This window comes from Rutidosis leptorrhynchoides, chromosome 9 (genome assembly GCF_046630445.1).
Source record: "Rutidosis leptorrhynchoides isolate AG116_Rl617_1_P2 chromosome 9, CSIRO_AGI_Rlap_v1, whole genome shotgun sequence".
In the NCBI taxonomy this organism is placed as follows: Eukaryota; Viridiplantae; Streptophyta; class Magnoliopsida; order Asterales; family Asteraceae; genus Rutidosis; species Rutidosis leptorrhynchoides.
The window spans coordinates 92602303-92613701 of NC_092341.1; positions in this window are offsets into that span (position 1 = coordinate 92602303).

The following is an 11399-nucleotide window of genomic DNA, read 5'->3' on the forward strand; positions in this document are numbered from 1 at the left end:
CTTGCTAGCATGATGAGTGAGAGGGAACAAGGAAAGCTACCGAGTAATACTGAAGTAAATCCTTGAAATGAGAATGTTAACATAGTTTCAACGAATTCTGAAAAACCAGCACCAGAAGATGGGAAGGTTTTAGATGTGAGTAACAATGAAGAAGTTACAACACCACCACCACCACCACCCGAGTATGTAAAGCCAGTAGTTGTACCATACAGAACACCCTTCCCGTTTCCAAGAAAAGGAGTTGAGTATGAGCAAGTAATAGGTAATAAAGTTTGTGATACCTCTGGAAAGAAGAAGAAGAATAAGAAAATGGGAGAAACAAAAACCGTAAAAGTAAACCCGGTGAAGACAGTTCATCTGAAACCTCCACCCAGGTTGGGTGATCCGGGTGAATTTATTGTTCCTTATCTACTTAGTGATTGTGTCATGTATGATGCACTAGCAGATTTAGGTGCAAGTGTAAGTGTTATGCCTCTTTCATTATATAAGAGATTAGGAGTAGGTGAGTTAAGTCCAACGAAAATGAGTGTTCAACTCCTTGATCAAACCATTAAGCACCCAGTTGGAATTGCTGACAACCTACCCATTCAAGTGGGTAATTTAACAATCTAGTCGAATTTATTGTCATTGACATAGAAGAGGACTCAAACATTCCTCTAATTTTAGGTCGACCATTCTTAGCGTCCACCGGGGCGTTATTTGATGTAAGAAAGGGTAGAATGACACTTAGTGATAGTGACAAATCGGTCATCTTTGTGATTCGAAAGTCTAAATCTCCACCAACCAAAATCGTTGAACCAATAAAAACGATCGGTCAGAAGTATATTGTTTTACCAACTCCAATGATAGTGCTTAACAGTAATAAAACACCTAAGTGTAGGGAAGATGAAGTAACGCCTAAGGATGACCTGATAACAAAGAACCCCATTGTTGATACGAAATTAAATGACCCCGTTATTAATAGTTCAATGAAGAAACTTATTAAACGGATTCGCGATGCTAGAACCAAGGGGAACTTTAAGTTATGTAACCGGTTAGTATCCAATCTATCGCCTAAAGAAAAGGCGAAACTAGTTGAATTTGTGGATATTACACAGGAATCCGACCAATGGTTTAAAGCAAAAGTCACAAATATGCAAGTTGATTATGGTCCAAAAGAAATTGACGATGAAGTTAATCATAATTTTGACACCAAAGCTACCTAAGTGTGGGGAGATTCAAATGGTCTAAAAAGAAAATACTGTCTAGAGTTAGTTGTTCTGTTCTCGTGTAGTTTCCGAGAATGGAATCCGATTGGTCTTTTCCACTAGCAGACACTAAAGAACTAGTTTTCTCCCCCTATTCTGAATTTTTTGTAGGTTTTGTATGAAATTAATACGCTTTTTAAATTTAAGTTTTAAAACAAAATTTACTTTATTTCACTAAGTTTAAAAAAAATGATTTCTAAAATTCGTCGTGAGTTAAAGACTAGATCATAGAATCGAAATTGCTTTACCCAAAGACAGGGCGAAAAAGTTTTTTATCGTTATTTTTAATATTATTGATCTAAAGTATGCCAAAATTTTTTTTTTTTAAAAAACCCGAAAATCTTTGTTTTTAAAACAATCGCTTTAAAACGACAATTTTTAAATTTTGTCGAGGGATGGACTTGTAGTGACCCGAACTTTTCCATGTTTATATATATATATTAAATGAAATTGTTATTTACATGATTAAGTGTTTCCAACATGTTAAGTAATCAAACTTGTTAAGACTTGATTAATTGAAATAGGTTTCATATAGACAATTGACCACCCAAGTTGACCGGTGATTCACGAACGTTAAAACTTGTAAAAACTATACGATGACATATATATGGTTATATATATAGTTAACATGATTTTACTATAAGTATGTATCTCATTAGGTATTTTAACAATGAGTTATATACATAAAAATGAGACTATTAATTTAAGAAACTCGAAAACGATATATATAACGATTATCGTTATAACAACGTCTTACTAGGTACATATGAATCATATTAAGATATTGATACACTTGGTTAATTATGGTAAATGATAAGTAAATATATTATTAAGTGTATTAACAATGAAATACATATGTAAAAATAAGACTACTAACTTAATGATTTCGAAACGAGACATATATGTAATGATTATCGTTGTAACGACATTTAATTGTATATATATCATACTAAGATATATTATATATCATAATATCATGATAATATTACAATTTAACATCTCATTTGTTATAATAAACAATGGGTTAACAACATTCAACAAGATCGTTAACCTAAAGGTTTCAAAACAACATTTACATGTAACGACTAACAATGACTTAACGACTCAGTTAAAATGTATATACATGTAGTGTTTTAATATGTATTCATACACTTTTCAAGGACTTCAAGCCACTTATCAAAATACTTCTACTTAACAAAAATGCTTACAATTACATTCTCGTTCAGTTTCATCAACAATTCTACTCGTATGCACCCGTATTCGTACTCGTACAATACACAGCTTTTAGATGTATGTACTATTGGTATATACACTCCAATGATCAGCTCTTAGCAGCCCATGTGAGTCACCTAACACATGTGGGAACCATCATTTGGCAACTAGCATGAAATATCTCATAAAATTACGAAAATATGAGTAATCATTCATGACTTATTTACATGAAAACAAAATTACATATCCTTTATATCTAATCCATACACCAACGACCAAAAACACCTACAAACACTTTCATTCTTCAATTTTCTTCATCTAATTGATCTCTCTCAAGTTCTATCTTCAAGTTCTAAGTGTTCTTCATAAATTCCAAAAGTTCTAGTTTCATAAAATCAAGAATATTTTCAAGTTTGCTAGCTCACTTCCAATCTTGTAAGGTGATCATCCAACCTCAAGAAATCTTTGTTTCTTACAGTAGGTTATCATTCTAATACAAGGTAATAATCATATTCAAACTTTGGTTCAATTTCTATAACTATAACAATCTTATTTCAAGTGATGATCTTACTTGAACTTGTTTTCGTGTCATGATTCTGCTTCAAGAACTTCGAGCCATCCAAGGATCCGTTGAAGCTAGATCCATTTTTCTCTTTTTCAGTAGGTTTATCCAAGGAATTTAAGGTAGTAATGATGTTCATAACATCATTCGATTCATACATATAAAGCTATCTTATTCGAAGGTTTAAACTTGTAATCACTAGAACATAGTTTAGTTAATTCTAAACTTGTTCGCAAACAAAAGTTAATCCTTCTAACTTGACTTTTAAAATCAACTAAACACATGTTATATATCTATATGATATGCTAACTTAATGATTTAAAACCTGGAAACATGAAAAATACCGTAAAACCGGATTTACGCCGTCGTAGTAACACCGCGGGCTGTTTTGGGTTAGTTAATTAAAAACTATGATAAACTTTGATTTAAAAGTTGTTATTCTGAGAAAATGATTTTTATTATGAACATGAAACTATATCCAAAAATTATGGTTAAACTCAAAGTGGAAGTATGTTTTCTAAAATGGTCATCTAGACGTCGTTCTTTCGACTGAAATGACTACCTTTACAAAAACGACTTGTAACTTATTTTTCCAACTATAAACCTATACTTTTTCTGTTTAGATTCATAAAATAGAGTTCAATATGAAACCATAGCAATTTGATTCACTTAAAACGGATTTAAAATGAAGAAGTTATGGGTAAAACAAGATTGGATAATTTTTCTCATTTTAGCTACGTGAAAATTGGTAACAAATCTATTTCAACCATGACTTAATCAACTTGTATTGTATATTATATAATCTTGAGATACCATAGACACGTATACAATGTTTCGACCTATCATGTCGACACATCTATATATATTTCGGAACAACCATAGACACTCTATATGTGAATGTTGGAGTTAGCTATACAGGGTTGAGGTTGATTCCAAAATATATATAGTTTGAGTTGTGATCAATACTGAGATACATATACATTGGGTCGTGGATTGATTCAAGATAATATTTATCGATTTATTTCTGTACATCTAACTGTGGACAACTAGTTGTAGGTTACTAACAAGGACAGCTGACTTAATAAACTTAAAACATCAAAATATATTAAAAGTGTTGTAAATATATTTTGAACATACTTTGATATATATGTATATATTGTTATAGGTTCGTGAATCAACCAGTGGCCAAGTCTTACTTCTCGACGAAGTAAAAATCTGTGAAAGTGAGTTATAGTCCCACTTGTAAAATCTAATATTTTTGGGATGAGAATACATGCAGGTTTTATAAATGATTTACAAAATAGACACAAGTACGTGAAACTACATTCTATGGTTGAATTATCGAAATCGAATATGCCCCTTTTTATTAAGTCTGGTAATCTAAGAATTAGGGAACAGACACCCTAATTGACGCGAATCCTAAAGATAGATCTATTGGGCCTAACAAACCCCATCCAAAGTACAAGATGCTTTAGTACTTCGAAATTTATATCATATCCGAAGGGTGTCCCGGAATAATGGGGATATTCTTATATATATGCATCTTGTTAATGTCGGTTACCAGGTGTTCACCATATGAATGATTTTTATCTCTATGTATGGGATGTGTATTGAAATATGAAATCTTGTGGTCTATTGTTACGATTTGATATATATAGGTTAAACCTATAACTCACCAACATTATTGTTGACGTTTAAAGCATGTTTATTCTCAGATGAATACTAAGAGCTTCCGCTGTTGCATACTAAAATAAGGACAAGATTTGGAGTCCATGTTTGTATGATATTGTGTAAAAACTGCATTCAAGAAACTGATTTCGATGTAACATATTTGTATTGTAAACCATTATGTAATGGTCGTGTATAAACAGAATATTTTAGATTATCATTATTTGATAATCTACGTAAAGTTTTTTAAACCTTTATTTATGAAATAAAGGTTATGGTTTGTTTTAAAAATGAATGCAGTCTTTGAAAAACGTCTCATATAGAGGTCAAAACCTCGCAACGAAATCAATTAATATGGAACGTTTTTAATAAATAAGAACGGGACATTTCAGGACTAGGTAAACGTACCGAAAATACCTTTACCTAAATTAAAAGGAAACAAAATTTTAAAAAATTATTCATTTAAATTGTTTTAGTAACTAAAGGTTTTATAAAAAATATATATATATATGTATATATGTTTGTAGTCTATCTTATGTACAAAACAGGATAAAATACACATTTTCAAAAATTAGCAAACAGTCCAGAAAAGCAACCATTTTTGAAGAAAAACATGTGTGATAAAATAACAAAAGGAATGAACGATGAAGCGCGCCATCTATCATTCGACGAGCTTTGTAATTACAAACTGGGTATTTTTAATCACTTTTCTACGCTAATCACCCTCATAAATTTATAATTATAGTCTGATTTCATGCAAATGAGGGCATTGCATGATCTCAAGTGTGGGGAAGGGTTATAAATTCTCTCGGGTTTACACTTGGTATAATTGCCAAATTTTGTGAAAATTTGAAAAATTTTCAACTAAATGAATTCAAAATCATGTTTATACATATTTATGAACGATAAAACTATGTGATAATACCGAAATTATTATTACCTCAAAAATGACATAAATTGAGTAACAATCCAAAACGCTTGAAGTCATTTAAAATGGAATAGAAGAGAATAAAAAGGCAAAGAAAGAAATAAAATAAAAGCCAAGTGTGGGAAAAATTTTACCAAGTTATTTAAAACATATATCATATATTTTTGTACAGATTATTGCAGGTACTTTTGCTTTGGACTAAACTAAACTATTTTACCCGGTTTATTGTAATACATTTGATAGAAAGATGGATCTACATGATGAATCAATTCCATCATTAAAAGGAAGTAAAGTCTTCCAAAAAAGACACGCGCTTCTTGATTGAAGTTGTCGTCCAAACCAGCTGTAGGTTGATGAAAAATCTAGAAAATTCATCTCTAAAATCAGCAGGAAATCCTCGGACCTCAGCATCAAACAAGGTCACCAAGTGGTCAGACTTATCCTAACTATGAGAGGATCTGTCTCGTAAAATGAGGAGGGCACCGTGCAAATTAGCTTGATAAGACTAATGAATCAGACCCCCAGAAGGATAATCTCCTAAAAGATTAAAAATCAGCTTTTAAGCCTGATATTACTCAATCCTTGAGATTGACCTTAAAGATTGAGAATTACAAACTCATGGAATTCAATGATATCTAAACTCGAGCTTGAACGAGAAAATATTTTGATCAAATTAAAACCAATTTGTTTTCTGAAAACCTATTTTCAATGCGTTCATTACCATTGAACGTAAAATCCTAAGAATTCACCAGAATTCATTAGGTCACCTGAACCAAATCGGGTGTCAACTATAAGAACGGTGGTTGCATAGCATGGTCGAAGATAGGATCTTGTGCCAGACCGAAAAACTATAGGGTGATCTTTACTATTTCTCCAACAAAGGAGAGTAATTGCATCCGACACGTTGTAGACCATAAACATCTGCATGTCATTAGACATTGCCTTAACAGTTGCTTGTTCATCGCTTTCCTTTACAACCGGACGGTAGTTTACTGAAAGGTAATATACGGGACAAGTAAACTGTACGTGTTGCTTTTCTAATACAAGGTTAGCAAGTGGGTGACACAAAACCACAAGTTTTGAGCTAAAATTTTAAAATCTGAAACCCACAAAAACATTTTACAAACACCGGTGAAGGGTTATTCTGAAAAACTTATCTAGGGTAAAAGCTAGATTGAATTTTCAAAAGATCAAATGTTTTCATAAAGATCCAATTTCCTTAAAGGATCTAAATTTTTATAGTCATGTGGGACTGTAAACCACACTGTTACTATCATTGTTTATACCGCCGTATCAAAATCACTGATGTATAAAGTGTGAGAATAAAAAAGTGATTCGAGTGAAGTATGATTTAATTTCAAGTTCTATATTGCTTGAGGACAAGCAACGTTCAAGTGTGGGGATATTTGATAGTGCCCCAAATGAATATATATTTAGGCACAATATCCTTCCAATATGTAAAGCTTTTAATTACTATTGTTCTATTTTTATGTAATAATCGTTTAAATAAATAAGTGCGAAGACAAAAAAAGAAAATGACGATTTGAAGAAATGACCAAAAAGCTCAAATGTACAAGATACAATCCAAGTGGTTCCATTTATTGATAAGAAACGTCTAAAAATTACAAGAGTACAAGTCGCGGAATGAAAAGTACAAGATATCTAAGCATACAAAAAGACGTTCGAAAATCCGGAATCGAGACATAAACCGAGCATCAAAGCGCGAGTCAACGGACTGAAAATTACAAGTCAACTATACACAATAATATAATATAATATATATATAATTAATATAAATTATATATATATATATATATATATATATATATATATATATATATATATATATATATATATATTAAATAAAACGTCGGCAAAGAAGAAAACAAACTGATGCTAGCTGTCACAGGCGGCCATGCGATCGCATGGCTTGGAGGCTTTATCTCCATGCGATCGCGTGGTAGGGGAATCCTGGTCAGGTCCTATAAATTGCAATGTTTTCAGCCGAGTACTACACACACTCTTTTCATTCCTTCTTCTGTAAACATAAATATATTTATATTATAATTTTAATATAAGTTAATTTTAATAATAAAGTTATGGTTTAGTTGAGTTATTTTAAGAAATGTTTTACGGGTTTTAAAGTCGAAACTCTGTCCGTATAACGCTACGCAATAAATACTCACTGTAAGCTATGTTATTCCTTTTTAAATTAATGTCTCGTAACTAAGTTATTATTATGCTTATTTGAGCCGAAGTAATCATGATGTTGGGCTAAATATTAAGATGGGGTTATTGAATTTTGTACCATAATTCGGGTTTGGATAAAAGACCGACACTTGTGGACATTGGACTATGGACTATTAATAGATGGGGGGTATTGTCTAATCGAATGACAACTCATTAGAATTTGTCGAACCTATCTTCAAATTAGTTAATCTAATAATTATTAAATGATTATGAATGTCCTATTTAGTGACGTTTATACGAAACCTTTTACGATCATTTAATTAATCAATTGGATTGGGTAATTGATTATTCATTATGGCCAAGTAAATAAATTAATGTATCATGGACTAATTAAAACAGGGGTGTATTACATACAAGGATAATTGGTGTAATTGTTAATAAAGTATTAAAACCTTGGATTACACGCAGTTGATAACCTGGTGTAATTATTAACAAAGTATTAAAACTTTGTTACAGTTCGAATCCCTAATTAGTTGGAATATTTCACTTCGGGAATAAGGTTAATTTGACGAGCATTTTATAATTATGATCGATGGACTATTATGGGCAAAACCCAGATAGGTATTAAATAAGCCAGGATAAAGGACAATTAACCCAGAGTAATAAATTAAAATCAAAACGTCAAACATCATGGCTAAGGAAGTTTAAATAAGCATAATTCTTTTATCATATTTCTCATCGTACTTTTAATTACTGTCATTTTATTATTCGCAATTTTATATATCATCATTGTTATTTATTTTATGCATTTTAATTATCGTCATTTATCTTTACGCTTTATTTAAAATCGACAAACCGGTCATTAAATGGTAAAACCTCCCTTTTATATATTATTATTACTATATATAGTTATATATATTTTATATAAATATAGTTGTTAAAAATATAGCGTTAAACTTAGCTAGCTCCCTGTGGAACGAACCGGACTTACTAAAAACTACACTACTCTACGATTAGGTACACTGCCTATAGTGTTGTAGCAAGGTTTAGGTATACGTATATCCCATAAATAAATAAATAAAACTTGTGTAATTTCGTCGTATTTCGTAATAAACAATAATAGTATTTCGTACACCCACGCTGCACACATCAGCCATATCTTGACAAGTTTGTCATTGTTTTCATCGATGACATACTTATTTACTCAAAGAATGAACAAGAGCACGGAGAACATTTGAGAAAAGTGCTCGAATTGTTGATGAAAGAAAAATTGTACGCTAAGTTTTCAAAGTGTGCATTTTGGTTGAAAGAAATTCAATTCCTCGGTCACGTAGTAAACAAGGAAGGTATTCAGGTGGATCCGGCAAAGATTGAAACCGTTGAAAAATGGGAAACTCCAAAAACTCCGAAGCATATACGCCAATTTTTAGGACTGGCTTGTTACTACAGAAGGTTCATCCAAGATTTTTCCAATATAGCAAAACCCTTGACTGCATTAACGCATAAAGGGAAGAAATTTGAATGAAAGGATGAGCAGGAGAAAGCATTTCAATTGTTGAAGAAAAAGTTAACTACGGCACCTATATTGTCATTGTCTGAAGGGACTGATGATTTTTTGATATATTGTAACGCCTCAAAGCAAAGCCTCGGTTGTGTATTAATGCAACGAACGAAGGTAATTGCCTATGCGTCCAGACAATTGAAGATTCACGAGCAAAATTATACAACTCACGATTTGGAATTGGGCGCTGTTGTTTTTGCATTAAAGACTTGGAGACACTACTTATATGAGGTCAAAAGTATCATATATACTGACCACAAAAGTCTCCAACATATATTTGATCAGAAACAGCTAAACATGAGGTAGCGTAGGTGGATTGAACTGTTGAACGATTACGACTTTGAGATTCGATACCACCCGGGGAAGGCGAATGTGGTAGCCGATGCTTTAGTAGAAAGGATAGAGAACCTAAGCGGGTAAAAGCTATGAATATAATTATTCGTACTACTCTTACTACTCAAATAAAGGAGGCGCAGCAGGAAGTTTTAAAAGAAGGAAATTTGAAGAATGAAATACCCAAAGGATCGGAAAAACATCTTAACATTCGGGAAGACGGAACCCGATATAGGGCTGAAAGAATTTGGGTACCAAAGTTTGGAGATGTGAGAGAAATGGTACTTAAGGAAGCACATAAAACCAGATATTCAATACATCCCGGAGCGGGGAAGATGTACAAAGATCTCAAGAAACACTTTTGGTGGCCGGGTATGAAAGCCGATATTGCTAAATACGTAGGAGAATGTTTGACGTGTTTTAAGGTCAAAGCTGAACATCAGAAACCATCAGGTCTACTTCAACAACCTGAAATCCCCGAATGGAAATGGGAAAACATTACCATGGATTTCATTACTAAATTGCCAAGGACTGCAAGTGGTTATGATACTATTTAGGTAATAGTCGATCGTCTTACCATGTCAGGACACTTTTTGCCAATGAGAGAAGATGATAAAATGGAAAATTTGGCACGTTTATACTTGAAGGAAGTCATCTCCAGACATGGAATACCAGTCTCTATTATCTCTGATAGGGATGGCAGATTTGTTTCAAGATTCTGGCAGACGTTGCAACAAGCATTGGGGACTCGTCTAGACATGAGTACTGCCTATCACCCACAAACTGATGGAAAAAGTGAAAGGACAATACAGACCCTTAAAGACATACTATGAGCATGTGTTGTTGATTTCAGAAATAGTTGGGATCGACATCTACCTTTAGCAGAATTATCCTACAACAACAGTTACCATTCGAGTATTGAGATGGCGCCGTTTGAGGTACTTTATGGTAGAAAGTGCAGGTCTCCGATTTGTTGGAGTGAAGTTAGGGATAGACAGATTACGAGTCCAGAAATTCTCCAAGAAACTACTGAGAAAATCATTCAAATTCAACAACGGTTGAAAACCGCCCAAAGTCGACAAAAGAGCTACGCGGAAATTAAGAGAAAAGATATAGAATTTTAGATTGGAGAGATGGTCATGCTTAAGGTTTCACCTTAGAAAGGCGTTGTTCGATTTGGTAAACGGGGGAAACTAAATCCAAGGTACATTGGGCCATTCAAGATTATAGATCGTGTTGGACCAGTAGCTTACTGACTTGACTTACCTCAACAACTTGGGTACATAATACTTTTCATGTCTCGAATCTGAAGAAATATTTTGCTAAAGAAGATCTCACTATTCCGTTAGACAAAATCCAAATCAATGAAAAACTTCAATTCATCGAAGAACCCGTTGAAATAATGGATCGTGAGGTTAAAAGACTTAAGCAAAATAAAATACCAATTGTTAAGGTTCGATGGAATGCTCGTAGAGGACCTGAGTTCACCTGGGAATGTGAAGATCAGATGAAGAAGAAATACCCGCACCTATTTCCAGAAGATACGTCAACACCTCCAACAGCTTAAAATTTCGGGACGAAATTTATTTAACGGGTAGGTACTGTAGTGACCCGAACTTTTCCATGATTATATATTAAATGAAAACTATATTTGCATGATTAAATTTTTCTAATATTTTAAGCAATCAAACTTGTTAA